The sequence below is a fragment of the Oratosquilla oratoria genome, chromosome 17 (assembly GCF_046742065.1).
Source record: "Oratosquilla oratoria isolate Oo_2021 chromosome 17, ASM4674206v1, whole genome shotgun sequence".
Taxonomy (NCBI): domain Eukaryota; kingdom Metazoa; phylum Arthropoda; class Malacostraca; order Stomatopoda; family Squillidae; genus Oratosquilla; species Oratosquilla oratoria.
In genome coordinates, this window is record NC_134793.1 from 2,027,499 (window position 1) to 2,044,998 (window position 17,500).

Below are 17,500 nucleotides of genomic sequence, written 5' to 3' on the forward strand. Positions count from 1 at the left end.
CAAGTGCACACACACAAGTGCACACACATAAGTGCACACAAAGTACAAACACACAAGTGCATAGACACAAGTGCACACAAAGTACGAACACACAAGTGCACACACACACAAGTTCACACACACAAGTACACATACACACAAGTGCACAAACACACAACTGCACATACACAAGTGCACACACACACACGTACACACACTCACAAGTGCACACACACACACACACACAAGTGCACACACACACATAAAGTGCACACACACACACACACACACACACACACACACACACACACACACACACACACACACACACACACACACACACACACACACACACACACACACACACACACACACACAAGTGCACACACACACACAAGTGCACACACACAAATGCACACACATACACAAGTGTACACACTTAAGTGCACACATACAAAAGTGCACAGACAGACAAGTGCACACACAGATAAGTGCACACACACACACACACACACACACACACACACACACACACACACACACACACACACACACACACACACACACACACACACACACACACACAAGTGCACACACAGACAAGTGCATTCACAGACAAGTACACACACAGACAAGTACACACAGAAACAAGTGCACACACAGAGAATTTCACAAACACAAGTGCACAAACACAATTGTACACACATGCACACAAGTGTACACACATACACACAAGTGGACACACACACAAGTGAACACCCACACACACAAGTGCACACACACACAAGTGGACACACACACACACACACGCGTGCACACACACACGCGTGCACATACACACGCTTGGACACACGCGTGAACGCACACGCGTGCAAACACACGCGTGCAAACACACGCGTGCACACACAGACTTGCGCACACGTACGCACGCACACGTGCACACACGCGCGCACAAACTCTGACAAACACTCGCGTACATATACACACAAAAATACACGCGTTCATGCACACGTGCACGCCCATGTACACACACGCGTGCACGTACAAACATACGCATGTACGTACACACACACATGTGCACGTACACACACACGCGTGCGCGTACACACACTCGCGTGCTCGTACACACACACGCGTGCACGTACACACGCGCGGGTACGTACACACACGCGCGCGCTATGAATATATACATTTGTACATACAAACATGCACATACAGTATGCACACATGCATTCATACATGACGGAAGGCAAAGAGAAGAGAAGAGATAAGAGATAGAACCTGCCAACATGATGCTCGTCCACGCAAGTGGGCGACACGCGTGAAGAAATGCATCTGGCAAATGTACGTATACTGTTTGTTGTACGGGAAGACCCGGCGCCTCTTTGTCTTGTTTCCTTCATGTTTGTCACACGTGAGGACCTTCTCCGCTGGTTCCTACAATTTGCTAAGTGTTTGAGCTTGCATGGATGCTGTCGGAGTGCGGACTTTTTATAGTTTTTTTTTTTTTTGTAAACATATGGCGCAATCGGCTAGGTCACTTATACTTGTCACGTGCTAGCGCAGGTTCGAGTCCTTGTCTGTACCACGTTTTAGATTCTGCATGCTGGCCTCCTCGAGTCTCTCGATGTAGATGGCTTAGAATTTAAATGTATTGTGGTTGATAAAATTGTATATCTCTTCACTAGGATCTATTCAGTGTTGTACATATGTACACATATATATATGTATATATATATATATATATATATATATATATATATATGTGTGTGTGTGTGTGTGTGGTGTGTGTGTGTGTGTGTGTGTGTGTACAAAAGAGATCGGATGACCGTGATCGACCAGATGTCCGTGATGGGGGAAATGTTAATTTTGATGGGAGAAATGTTATTGAGGCATTGAATGTCAATGAAGGACAAAATAACAATATAGAGCAAGGTATAGATAAAAAACAAAATGATAATGTAAGACATGATATTGAAACTCAAAATGTGTCAAAAAGAAATAATCACGAGTTTCTTAAAACCATGTATGCTCGTAGTATTAGGAACAAATTTCAGGAAATACAGGCGTATGTCAAAAGCGAAAATCTCGATATGATAGGAATAACCGAGACTTAGTTAAATGGTACAGAGTTCGAAGCTGAATTTAATATTGCGGGATTTAGACACTTTCATTAGGATAGAAACCACAAAGGTAGGGGTGTTCTGTTGTACGTTAAAAACAATGTTCATGCTTGTGTTTTAGAGAAAGTGAAACAGGATGCATATAATAGTTTGTAGGTTGAGTTAACCCAACCAAATGGACAAAAAATGAATGTAAGTGTAATATATAGGCCAAAGACATTATCATTAGCAGACGAGAAACTGTTATTTCAAGAACTGTCTAGTTTCTGCAACCGGGATTTATTGATAATGGGTGATTTCAATTATCATTAGCAGACGACAAACTGTTATTTCAAGAACTGTCTAGTTTCTGCAACCGGGATTTATTGATAATGGGTGATTTCAATTTTACTGACATTGATTGGATGACCCTTGAACATGGCCATATAGGTAGTCGCTTGATTGATTTTCTTGGTGACAATTACTTAATTCAGCATGTAAAAGAGCCTACAAGATATGGAAACTTACTCGATCTATTGATCACTAGCAGTAAAAGCTTGGTAACTGATGAAGAAGTCGGTGAAACTGTTGAATATAGCGATCACAGCTTAGTTAGATTCAAACTTCTAAAAAAAAAAAAAAATAGAATAGATACTTGTGTTTCTAAAATACCCGATATCAGTAAAGCTCAGTTCATAGAACTACGTCAGGAGCTTATGCTTACAGATTGGGAGGCAAAATTAAATGAAAGACCTGTAGATCAGATATAGGAAATATTTCAAAATACGCTCCCTAAGATGATTCATACTTACATTCCTTTTAAGGACAGGCGTCTCCCAAATGAGGCTCGCCCAAAGTGGCTCGACAAAGAAACTGAAAAAAGTATTGCTAAAAAGAGACAGGCTTATAAGAAATATAAGTGTTCGGGTGCATCTAATGACCATGAAAGTTATGTATCAATACAGAGAGATTTAAAAAAGACAATAAGAAAAAGGAAACGACAATACGAAATGAACATCGCTGATAAACCCAAAGAGAATCCCAAAGAATTCTATAGTTACATTAGAGATAAAAATGTTGTTAGGAATCACATTGGTCTACTATTATCTGCTGACGGTCAACTTGAATATTCAAATGAAGGAATGTGTAATATCTTAAACAATTATTTTAGCTCAGTATTCGTAAACGAAACACCTCAAAGTGAACTCCAAACTGAAACCTGTGAAAAGTCTAGGGTAAATTTACTACGGTAAATATAACAAAAGAAAAAATTAAAAGGTGTATAGATAAACTCAAAGTTAATAAAACACCAGGGCCTAACGGTTGGCATCCAAGAATCTTAAAGGAAATGAAAAATGAGATTGTTGTTCCATTAGAAATTATTTTCAAGAAATCCATCATATCCGGAGATGTCCCAACAGAATGGAAACTAGCTAACGTTACTCCCATATTCAAAAAAGGTGACAAAAAGAAACCAAATAACTATAGGCCTATAAGTTTGACTTCAATCGTAGGAAAAATAATGGGAACTATCATCAGAGATGTTATCGAACATCATTTAGAGAGTAACCGTTTGATAAATGATAGCCAACATGGTTTCAGACGGAAGCGTTCTTGCGTGACTAACTTACTCGAATTCTACAACATAGTTATCTCAAATTATGACAAAAGAAACAATATAGATTTAATAAATCTAGACTTTGCAAAAGCTTTTGATACCGTCCCACACGAAAGACTGCTGACTAAATTAGCTTTACACGGAAGTGGTAGCCTGTTAAGTTGGACTAGTAATTGGTTGAATGGTCAAAAACAGAGATTTGTTTTAAATGGAAAAACTTTTAGATGAAAAAATGTTACAAGTGGAGTTCCTCAGGGTTCCGTTCTTGGGCCACTTCTATTCATAGTATATATAAAGGATATAGACCATGGACTAAAATCTGTTGTTTCCAAATTTGCTGATGATACAAAACTGTGCGGAATGGCAAATGATCACTTAAAGCAATTAAATATTCAAGAAGATTTAGATAAATTAAAGCAATGGTCTGAAAAGTGGCTAATGAAATCTAACACAAGTAAATGCAAGGTAATGCACATAGGTAAAAATAACAGTAAGTACGATTACAAGTTATTTGGAAATTCGTTAACAAAAGTGGATAGTGAAAAAGATATCGGCGTAATTATCAGTAACGACCTCAAATCATCCAAGCAGTGTATTTCAGCCTCTGAGAAAGCAAATAAGATTCTAGGACTGAGCGATCTTTTGATTTCAAAAGTCCATCATTCATTAACAAGCTATATATATCGTTAGTTCGTCCACATTTGGAATATGCTGTTTCCGTATGGTCACCGAATCTCATTAAAGACATTGACAGACTGGAAAAAGTACAACGGCGAGCCACAAAACTGATTCCAAATATCAAAAATAAATCATACGAAAATCGACTAAAACACATGAATCTGTTTTCCCTAAAAAAAGCGTAGACTCAGAGGTGACTTGATACAGGTCTTTAAAATTCTAAAGGGAATTGACAACATCAAAAGTGACAAAATTTTCACATTGAATGAGAATCAGACAAGAAACAATGGTCTCAATCTGTCCGGAAATAGATTCAATTTGGAAGTAGGTAGAAACAACTTTGCCCACCGTGTAGTTAATGAATGGAATAAACTTCCTGCACAGGCAGTGCAATGTAGTTCAGTTCGAAGCTTTAAAAAACATTTAGATAAACACCTAAGCAAGATGCTGTAATAATTATAATTTATTTTATATTATTTGTTTTTGTTTTGTTATAATTTGTCTGTTTGATTTTCATTTATTATTAGTTATATGTCAATTTATTATTATTTACTATTTACCTGTTTGTTTATTATTTAACTATACCTATGCATTTATGTATTCTATCTGTTATTTATATTATTATAGTTTTTATTTACTATTTTATTATTATGATTTTTTTCGCATCCGTCCTAGATATGGAGCAAAAGGTCTCCTGTCGGCATGCTCCGCCTTTGTAATCCTTTGATATGTGTGTGCGTGTGCATTTTATTGTACATTTGTTTTATTTGTTTTTATTTATTCATATATCATTTTATATTTTAATTTCTATTTCATTTCATACAATTCTTTTGATTAATTTCATCTCATTGTTTTATTCAGTTATCTATTTATTCAATATTAAGCATTCATTCATCTCGTATCTTTTATCATTGATTATACCCTATATTTATAATAGAAAATGTAATCTTATATTAATATATTAAGACTGCTTACGTTGTATTATATAAAATATTGTTGTCCTTAGTGTATTGTATTTCTTGCACACTACTACAAGTATAAATAAAATAAATTTTCTGACAGGAGTTCTTGGTAATCATATTCTGTTGGGCAGCTCGCACTTACAGGCAACCAGTTGCATGAAACCGATCGCAAGTATTTGATTTGATTTGATTTGAACTTATTTTGATTTATTCCATCATCATCATCATCATCATCATCATCATCATCATCATCATCATCATCATCATCATCATCATCATCATCATCAATCATCAATCATCAATCATCAATCATCATCATCATCATCATCATCATCATCATCATCATCATCATCATCATCATCATCATCATTGTCATTGTTATTGTTATTTATATAATTTAATTAACTAATTGATTAAGTGATTAATTGTTTAATTGTTTAATTGTTTAATTGTTTAATTGATTATATATTGATTAACTGATTAACTGATTAATTGTTTAATTTTATATGGGTCCTTTTTTTTAGTGTCCCATTCGATGTAAAATTGTCTTCAAGGATAGAAGTGAATACAACTGATTGCCGCGTAGTAAGCAACTGTTTTCATGTAACGAGTTGCGTTGGTGTACGAGCTGCGTACAGTCCTTTGTCTTCCATTCATACTGAAAAGCACCTAAGGGCCAATTTGTGGTCTTTGGAGCCATGCAATCCATTTGATCGCCGCATAGTTTGGAAGAAAGAATCGTAACCCTTTTGTATTCGAGTCCATCATCTATAACAGTGGTATCTAAACTTTTGCGATCTACGGGCCATTTTCCTCGTAAATGTAGTGGCGGGCGAAAAAACAAAGTAAATAGATAAATGAAATAGTACACTCGGATTCTCTCTCTCTCTCTCTCTCTCTCTCTCTCTCTCTCTCTCTCTCTCTCTCTCTCTCTCTCTCTCTCTCTCTCTCTCTCTCTCTCTCTCTCTCTCTCTCTCTCTTTCTCTGTTACCTATAGGTAAAACTGAGATAGCCCGTTTTTATCAAGGACGTTTCTTATCGTAAGATTTCCACAGAAAGGTTTGGTGTCTTCTGTCACGGGAGTTCTACACAGTTGTAATGTAATAAAAGCAGGCAGCAAAATAGATAATGCGTGATAGTTTTAAGGGCCGCGCACCCAGTAGATACCGTATCGAAGTCATGACCAGGCGGTTGTGAGCTCGATTCCCGGGACCCGCAGCAGGCTATGTCGTGTTGATTCCCGACAGCCCTGGTCAGGCGGGGAGGCGACCCAACATCGGCATAAAAAAACAACAGCTTTCAGAAAATGACAGGGCTTTGCTCTACCAGGGGTTTCTCACTTCCCACTGCTTGGGAAGTGCGATGATGATTGAGTTTTGTTAATCATCAAAGATACAGGTAGGAGGTGCTGGATCAAAACTACCGTACAATAATGATCATCTAGTTTTGACATCAAACATCAGAACTTGATATCACAGACTGAAAGAAAACACTATGGCCATTACTACACAAATTAATTCATCTTGACACTGTAGTTTGATAAACACTACTACTAATCGATCAACCAATTGTTGCTTCGAATTTCATTAAATGGAAAAACCGTAGCCCACAGTGGCTTCCAAAGGTCTTCGGAACCTCACACAGATCTCTCATCACTGTAGGATTGTTTTTATGTCACCATCTTAAAGTAGTATGAAGATGAGAGCTGTCACTAGTTGTCAGCTACCCATATGTGAAAACTGTAGGTGATACAGTTGATGTAGATAGATCTTGGGCTCACTTCGGAGACGATGTCACCCCTTCAGGGCTGGACCATCTGATGGAGATGAGAGGGTTGACAGATTTTGAAAAAGGGCAGTTTCGCTGTCTATCATACAGGACCACTGCATGTACTTACTTATCATTGGTCCCATACTATTACTACTACAACTAGGTAAATTATATAAAGAATCCTTTGTATCCTAGTGTCACCTTCCATGAACACAACATTGGCACTACCTAAATAAGAGTCAACTGCGTAATGAAGCCATCGACCTTCAGACAATGATGAAAGTTTTCTCTTCAGAGGCTTCTCTGGCTTAGGCTCTCACTCGCCGTTGCTCTCTTTCTTGCACTCTTTTTTTATTGTTCTTTTCCACCTCCCTCTTGTAACCCGTTCCAGAGAGCTTTGTTTACAGAAATAAGTTTTCTTTCAGTCCTCTCGTTGGTCTTCTTGTTAACTGCGCGTTGTTGGATAAATACTTGATTTGGGTTCTTCCCGATGAATTCCACATAGAAAACGGAGACGCACTTCTATGTTCCATTCCAGGTCTTAGTTTCCAGACCCCCTGATGGGCAAAGGCAGCCTCTTAATTGTCTATTACTATAATTAGATTGAGGAAAAACTGTCCTTATCGTCCTCTCCATCACTTACCTCTCACACCTTCACGACAGAAGCTCTCTGTATATGAGAGTTCTTGGCAACGCCAAATGATTTTTTTTCTTCAGCTAAAGAACCACCGGCCTGAAGGTTTCCATTGATCGAGACCCTTTTAAGGTCAGGGATCGGGTACCCAGAAGAATGAAATGGTCTAGAGTTAAGACTGTTTCACATTGGGCCGAGTCTCGCCAACCGTTGCGAGTCCGTTTGACTGAAAATGACTTCGGTTGAAATTTTGTTTTTCAAATATCCAAATGTCTAATTACCTTTGCGTCATATACTGAGAAACTGAAAGATAAACTAAGAGAGGGTAAGCCTTTACAAAAGTTAGACGTAATGTTGAAATGTTCTTAGTGAAGTCTACAATACTTTAACTAAAATTTTCATCTATTTATTCGGTTGGCGAGAATCGGCTTCGGTCTCACTATGTTACAGTCAGCGCCATCTGTACATTGAACTACGAACGTCAGCCAGCTTCGTGGTGTTACTTTTCTAGTAAATATTTTCTCGTTCTTTGTGTACTATACTGTCCATACAAACATTGTGTTTACTTTCCCTCCTTGTCTGAGAATAACGTCTTTTGTCCACACTTTCTCCGTTTCTGCATTTCTCGTTAGTTGTCTGTTTCTACTGTTCTTACAGCAGTCTTGTTCATATTTTTTTTTCTCGAAATTTCACTATACAACGATTTTCTTTTTATTTCGTCTTTCTACTGTGGTTTCTTTCATTCCGTTTTGATGTATTCATTTATCTATTCGTATCAAGTCTTCCTTTTATGTAAATAAACTTTGCCCATATGATGGTTCATTATTGTTTCCTTCATGATAAAAAAAGAGATGCATTTCCTTTTGGTTTTCTTGTCTATCTCTCCCAACAAGTGTCAAATTTCTCCTTTACCTCACTTTAAATCCTCTTTTTTTTTCTTCTCTTCTATTCCTTTTAGACTTCTATTTCTATTAGCCATTTAGATTTAGTAAGTGCACAGTAACGTTGATCTTTAATTTGTTAAATTTTTCCATTTTCATCTCGTGTTACCTTAGTCTTTACACTATAGCTCTCTTCCATAAGGTTCATTTCTACATGTTTCGAAGGTTGTGTTTCGCCTTTACTGTCCCTTCAATTTACGTACCTCGTCAACTGCTCTCTTTCCTTACCCTCACTCGTGCTGAAAGCCAAGCGAAATATATTTCTCCAGCTCCATTTTGCAGCTTTGTACATTTCCATGGAATTACATGTTTTCTTGATTTCTTTTGTTGTGCCCAGCATTAATTCTCTCTCTCTCTGTCTCTTTTTGTACCCACACACACGCACGTACAAACATCCAAAGCCACAAACACACCCACGCGCACACACCCACGCGCGCACCCACCCACGCGCGCAAACACCCACGCGCGGGGGGCACACACACACACACACACACACACACACACACACACACACACACACACACACACACACACACACACACACACACACACACACACACACACACACACACACAGACTCACACGCACACACACACACACACACACACACACACACACTGACACACACACAGGCTCACACGCACACACAGGCTCACACGCACACACAGACTCACACGCACACACAGACTCACACAGACACAGACACACGCAGACACACACAGACACGCATACACACACACACACAGACACACATACACACATACACACATACACACACACACACACACACACACACACACACACACACACACACACACACACACACACACACACACACAGACACGCACACACAGACACGCACACACACACACACACACACACACACACACACACACACACACACACACACACACACACACACACACACATACAGACACGCACAGACACGCACAGGCACGTACAAACACGCACGCACACGCAGATACACCCCCACACACGCAGACACACGCAGACGCGCAGACACACACAGACACGCAGACACACACACACACACAGACACGCAAACACACGCACACACACAGACACACACACGTAGACACACACACGTAGACACACACGTAGACACACACACGTAGACACACACACGCACGCACACACGCGCACACACACGCACACACGCGCACACGCACGCACACACGCACGCACACACACACGCACACACACGCACACACACACGCACACACGCACACACACGCACACACACACGCACACACACGCACACACACGCACACACACGCACACACACGCACACACACACACACACACACACACACACACACACACACACACACACACACACACACACACACACACACACACACACACACACACACAAGCACACACACGCACACACACACACACACACACACACACACACACACACACACACACACACACACACACACACACACACACACACACACACACACACACACACACACACGAGTGAAAAAATGAATAAATGAATAAATAAATGAAATAGATAAGTAAATAAGCAAATAAATAAACATACAAGCAATTAGATTAAATGATGCACCTTACAGTAATTTGCTCTGTCGTTTATGTAATTGAATTTTAAAGCGTCTGATCATATCTCATTTAATAACCCCGCCTGGAAACTTTTTACCTTACTCTGAAACGTGGTTGACAACATTGTCTTTACCTTTTTATTGGTTTAATCTATGTTGTGAAAGCTTGAGGCCATTATATCTCGTCTGGCTACCATTTTTTACAAATATATTTTTAAACAATGCATTCCTCAATTTGTTTTAAAGTATTTATTCTTTTCTCAAGTCCCACTCCCGCAAGGGAATAAATTAAGATGTTTTATGGGATTTTCGTATGATTTGTTTCTCATATTTAGTACGAGTTTTATGACTCGTTGCCCTTTTCCAATATTTTAACATCTTTAATGATGTCTTGGGACCATACGGAAACAGCATAGTTCGAGTTTCTGCTTCAGTGATCGATATAATTGAAAGAGAAAGGGAACAGGCAACAAATGAGTCAGGAAAAGCACCAGGCGAAAACAGTCTTTAATGATTCTGCTTTTCACTCCATTCTTATGTTTTTATTTGCTAATGTTAGTGAAAAGTACCATTAAATACTTTGTTCTGACATGGTGCTCTTCCTGACCTATATCACTGGTTGATGATAGCTAGACATTTGAAATCAGATCATGCTACCCATCCTAGTACCCATTCTGCCTTTTTTAAAGCTGAAATAAGATTATTAGATGTTTTAAGGTCGCCTCTGATAATTTCACCAAAATCCTTATAATTTTTCTCTTTAGTGTTTCTCAAACTATTTATAGTCTTGTTTTTACATATATGCATAACTTTGTACTAATTTGTCTGAAATATCCAATTGATTTGGGTGATTATTTTCTATTCTGGACAGCTTAGTATCATGAAGGAATTCGGTGACATTAGATTTAAGTCTACAGTCATTGTCAATATAATTTATTTAGGCTTTGACCAGAAATGATCTGAGAACTGAACCTTGAGGAACTCCACTCTTAACATATTTCCAAACAAAAAGTTTTACCATATCGTCTCTAGTGCGGACAGTATTAAAACCTTTTTCAAAGTCTAGATATATTACATCTACAAAAATCCTATTCTTGTAGTTTGGGACAGTATATATTTTTTCAAGGTCTAGATACATTACACCAAAACAATTACTTTTGTTGTAGTTTGAGATAACTATATTTTAAAATTCTAGAACCGTGATGGTTGTCATTTCTTAGCCAGTTACTTTCTAAGTGACATTGTGACATCGCTCGTAGTTGTTTCCATCAATCTCCCTATGATTGAGGCTTTTTTTCACCCTTTTCGATACATGAGTAACGTTTGCTTATTTCTAAACCCTCAGTTTATGTATATATATGTATGTGCACTGTATATGTATATGAATATGTATGTAAATGTAAATATATACATATGTCTAATCTACATGTATACATGTTTATCTATATGCATCTATCTATATATCTATAAGTGTGCACCACCACACGCACATCACTACCTCCACCTCCTACATTCCTGACTCACCCAAACCTCGCAGAAGGTTAACAAGGATCTGTAAGAAGGCTTATCCGCGTCCGCCGACTTTGACCTTAATCTTGCACACGAGTTACTTGTTTCCAGTTATTTGGAGAGGAAAGAGGAGGGATTAGGGAACTAATTTAATATACGAAAAATCAACATACTATGCTTTTCTATTTGAGTGTGTGTGTGTTTGCATGCGTAAGTTTACGTGTATGCATAAGTGTGTGTGTGTGTGTTTGTGTAAGTTCACGTGTTTGGATAAGTGTGTGTGTGTTTGTGTCTGTGTTTGTGTGTGTTTTTGTGTGTATTTACTTAGTTGTACTTAGTTGTATTTTACGGGAAGAGAGTTATGCTCATAGTGACCCGTCTTTGTATCTTTCAGCATCAAGTTTGTTCTTAAATTCTTATAGTTTTTGCACTCACTGTTTCCTCATCCAATTCTTTTTCCAGATATCCACTACTCTGTGTGGAAAACTATTCTTTTTCAGATCTCTTCTATAACTATCCTTTTTTAAGTTTCTTTTCATGTCCTCTTGTTTTTCTTTTATCCCACTTTAGTAAATCATCTCTATCGAGGACTTCCATCCCTTTCATAATTCTGTAGATGGTCAGTAGATCTCTTTCTCTTCTTTGTTCCAGGGTTGGTAGTTCGAGTTTGGACAATCTTTGTTCGTATGTCAGTTTGGAGAGTGTTGGTGCCATCTTTGTTGTTGCTCTTTGAATTCTTTCTAATTTCTTTGAATATTTTTTTAGTACTAGGTGTCCATAGTGTCGCAGCGTACTCCAATCTTGGTCTTATCAATGTAACTGACATTTTCTTTGCCATTTCTTCATCCAAGTAGTCAAAGGCCACTTTCATTGATCTTAGTAAACTGAAAGTTTCTGCGACTATTTTGTTGATATGTTTGTCTGGTGCCATGTCATCGCTGATATTTAGTCCTAGGTCCCTTTCCAAAAGGTAACTTTTTTAACTTCTTTGTACCAATTTTATATTGTCCCGATATTCTATTTTTACTTTTTTCAAATTCCATTATACTACATTTTTTGATGTTGAAGTTCACTTCCCACTTTTGTTTTCATTCCTAGACTTTATCCAGGTCTTTTTGTAGTGATTTACAATCTTCCTCTGTACTCTTATTTTCTAGTAGTTTTGCACCATCTGCAAGGAAGTTCATATAGCATTCCACATCTTCATCCATGTCATTTATATATATGGCAAACATTATCGGAGCCAATATAGAACCTTGTGAGACTCCACTTATCACTTCTTCCCTGGTCGAGTTCTTGTCTCTAAGTACCGCTCTCATTTTCCCCCGGTTCAAGAAATCTTCCATCCATTCCAACAATTTTCCTTGTACTCCACCTAATATTTCAAGTTTTCTTAGTAGCTTTTTGTGTGGTACTTTATCAAATGCTTTTTGTAGATCTAAGAAGGCACAATCTGCTCATCCGTCCCTTCCTTGCATTATTTCTTGCCTAGAGTAAAAGCAAATCAAGTTTGTGGCACATAATCTTCCAAGTCTAAATCCAAATTGTTTTGGATTTAGTATATTATTCTCTTCCAAATGTTTTATCCATTTACTTTTGATAACTTTTTCACATTTTTGCTATTTTACTTGTAAGGGAGACCGGTCTATAGTTGGATTTTCCTTGTCCTCTCCTATGTGTATTGGTACAATATTTGCATTTTTCCAATCTTGTGGTACTTTTCCGTCTTTGCATGAGAAATCAATTATTTTGTGTATTTTGTCCGTTAGTTAATCTATACATTCATTTAATATCCAGTTTGCAATTCCATCCGTCCCGTGTGATTTTCTGACATCCCTTGTTTCCTTTTATAGTTATTTCTTTCATTAAGGGAATCTTTCCCTCTGCCCTTCCTCCCAATTTTATGTACTTTCAATTGTGAATACAGTTTTAGAATGTTCATAATTTCAACCATTACCACATCATCTATATATTCATTATTCCCTTGACGCAATGTCACTATTTCATGTTTATCTTTTAGTTTGTCATTCACATATATGTAGAATAGTTTAGGTTGGTCTTTGTATTTTTCTATTATATCCTTTTCATAGTTTCTCTTTTCTTCCCTGCTCATTTCTTAGTTTGATGCATATTTGCCACTTGCTAGTTTTCTTACATCTTTTCCAGGCTTTGCTTCTTCTATCTTTAGCCTTGTTACATTTTTGTTGCACCAGCACTTTATATACACCCGTTCTTGCTTCTTCATTAGTACGTATTTGTCTATTCCTTTATTATATTTTTCTTTTAATATGTTCCATTTCTCTTCCATCTTTGTTGCTTCAGTTAAGAAGTTTTCCCAGTTTGCACTATGAAAGAATTTTCCGAGTTTCTCAAAATCCGTTTTATTTTACATTAGTCTTCCTTTTCTATGTTTCTCATTTCTTCTCATATCAATCTGCTCTTTTAGTTTGAACTCTATTAGTATGTGGTCACTTCCCAATTGGTGTCTTGTATTTTATTTTATCCTCGATTTCAGGCTCTGATGTAATATCAAATCTAATCTTGACAGTTCTTCATTGTTTTTATACCTGATATTTTCTTTTACCCATTGAGTCACTGTGTATTCAATGGTCATATCCAGTAGAATATTTTCCCAAAGGTCTTCACCTTTTACTGTCATTTCTTCCCAATATATTTCTTTTGAATTAAAGTCACCCATAATGACTATGATTCTTCCTTCATTATCTGTCCAAGACTGCGTTTTTGGGGGCACATATATCACTACAAATTTTCTACTTTTCATGTCAATATTTCCAACTTTAATCATAATCAGTTTCACATTATTTTTTCTTCTGTTATCTTTGTCATATTTAAACCTTTCTTAGTCAAAAATATGACTCCTCCATTCTGTTTCTTTTTTCTATTTTTCACCCAATGGTTGTATAGTGTACCTTTTAATTTTGTCTCCACAATTCCCATTATGTATGGTTTCTCTACTGACAGATAATCGTTTAATTCGTTTAGTCCTGAAATCGTGCCGTCTATGTTAGTATGTGTTACTTTTATATTCTTTTTATTTCCTTTTCTCTTACGTTTCTTTTATTTATGTACCTTTTTCTCAGCCTCAGGTCCAGTACTCGCTCTCTCTCCTCTCTCTCTCTCTCTCTCTCTCTCTCTCTCTCTCTCTCTCTCTCTCTCTCTCTCTCAAAAAAAAAAAAAGCTTTTCAGTCTCCGTTATTCTCTTGTTTTTTTCTTTTTCATTTACTTCATTTCTAAGTGTCCTTTATTTCTCTTTTTCCCCATGGCTCATTTTTTTATCAATACATTTCTGTAATTTTCACTATTTGCCAGCTTTGCTGCTTTTGATAACACTTCAGCTATCATTTGAGACCTTAGTTTAATTTTTAGTGGCCTATATTGTTTTTCTCTAGAGAACTGTCCCATTCTATGTACTTCTATCTCTTTGTCCATTACCTGTCCCTCCTCGTATATCTCTTTCAGAATTGCTTTTGCAGTTTCTTTCTCTTCTTTTTCTCTTTGGTATCTGTGTACATTGGTTTTAATACCATAAACTACAATGCACTTTTTATTTCCACTGTGTCTCTTACCCAGTTTTCCTCTTCTTTAATTACTTTAATTACCGTTTATTTGGCACTTTATCTATCTGCAGTTGTACTATTTCTTTAAAGGTTATTTTCTGATTTTCATGTTCCAGCTTCCATTGATTCTTTATTTCTAGGAGATCCGTCTCCTTAATTGTTTCTCCTACTTTCTCGGTCACTGCTTGTATTTGTTCCTTCACTTCTTGTTTCAACGCCTCATTTTTACTTTTTCATTCTTTCGTTATCACTTCATTATCACTTCTAATTCGTTTTTTAGATCATAAAGCTCTTTGTTCATCTCGTCATTAACTCTTCGTAGTTGGTTTTATCTCTATGTACATTGCCCTATATTCATCTTTCAAATCTATCATTTCCTCCAAATCAGTAATATTCCGATTTCTTAGTGTAGTTTTTTACCTAGTTTTTCTTTCCACATCTAAATCTCTGCCTAATAATCTTCTTTATGAAATCCTGAAAAAAACCATCAGTGTCCCACCTTTGAATTAATTTCGGGGTATCAATCATGCATGACTTTTTTTGGTATTACCCCCAGCGGTGTCTAACTCTGTTTATGTCCAAACCTCTTTTCGTTGATTAACTTTTTCTTTTTTTTCTTTCTCCATTTTGTGTATTTAATACACTATTTACACTTTACCTGAAACTTATTTACCATTTCGGTTACTCGATAAACACAACCGCTTCTCTTTTGTGTGTGTGCATGTGTATGTGTGTGTGTTTGTGTATGTGTGTGTGTGTGTGTGTGTATGTGTGTGTGTGTGTGTGTGTGTGTGTGTGTGTGTGTGTGTGTGTGTGTATGTGTGTGTGTGTGTGTCTGTGTGTGTGTGTGTGATGTATACAATGAAATGTTTCCTCTTCCTAGAAAAGCCTTTGTCAATACAAAATTGGTGTTAGTGTTACTCCTTTTGTATTAGTGCCAGCTTTTCTAGGTATGTGTACCTCTTAAAACTTATTTTTCTTTATTCAAAGACCTATATCTTTGTATGCATTGCCATATATTTTTTTAACTTGTAAATATGGTTCATATCTCTTTTGTTGTTGATAATGTGGTTTCTGTACAGTTCTACTTCACATGGTGATTGGCTTTCCCGGAATTACCATTCCTTTTGTCTTGAAGTTATTGCCTTTATAACATGCTTCCCCATTCTTTATTTTTGTTTTATTTTTTCTTATCCTATCTGTGGACCGAAATGTCTCCTGATGGCATTGCTTACAATAATTCATTGTGACAATAGATAGTATCTGTATTACTTTCACCACGTCGCAGTATTTTATTCCAATCTCTAAAATTTCATTTTCAAGTAAACAAAAAATTCTTGGTCTTGTTTTCATACCAGAGGAGTATAGAAATGTTTCTCCCAAGCGATACTTTTTATCTTTTTTGTTTACACGTGTGGAAAGCATAGGTTTCTTCTTTGACCCAAAGGATTATCCCTGAGGTTCTCCTCCATGTAGGGATTACAAACCTTTCCTCTACCTGCAACTTCTCCAGTCTCCAGCTCGAAGACAAGCCTCTCTTTGGTTCCTCCAGCTTTGTATGGAATTGTTATGACTCGTATAGGTCTTTGTTTATTAGCAGAGGCACAAGGATCTTCATGAAAATATTCTTAGTGTTCTCGTGATTTATGATAGCATTATTAAAAATATATATCCAACCCTCGTGTATAGGTCGTATTGCTGTTCGTAATTTCCATGTGATTTCGTGGTTGTAGACTTTCAACTCCAAGCCATGAAATCAACAATGGTTCAAGATTACATATCGTTCTCTATATACTTTCCTGATAATAAAAGTAAGCTCAGAACTTCAAGAGACTTTGTTTTAAGAATAATATATTCGATTCAGCTTAAAGCAACCGCTAAACAGGCCTCTTTTATCAATAAAAAGAAAGTAAAGCTATTTAGAAATCACAAAAATCCTCTAGGAAGCTATTTCTTTTTCTTAGATTACCAAAAATCAAGAGATCATATGATCGTGAGACGATTAGGTTAACAAAGTCCTTCCGCATATATAGTGGGGATGTAAGACTAACCCTGGAGCCATTTCGTGCATTTTTTGGGGTTAAAAGCATGAAACTCGGTGCACACATAGAGTAACCCTAGGGAAACATTTTGTGATATA

At 37.2% G+C, this 17,500-nt stretch overlaps 1 protein-coding gene across 2 annotated transcripts in view; it reads right to left on the reverse strand.

The window, feature by feature from the left end:
* The window catches only part of LOC143034340 (uncharacterized), a 106,701-nt gene that overhangs the window by 78,296 nt on the left and 10,905 nt on the right, over window positions 1-17,500 (reverse strand). The gene's annotated exons all lie outside the window — the stretch shown is intronic.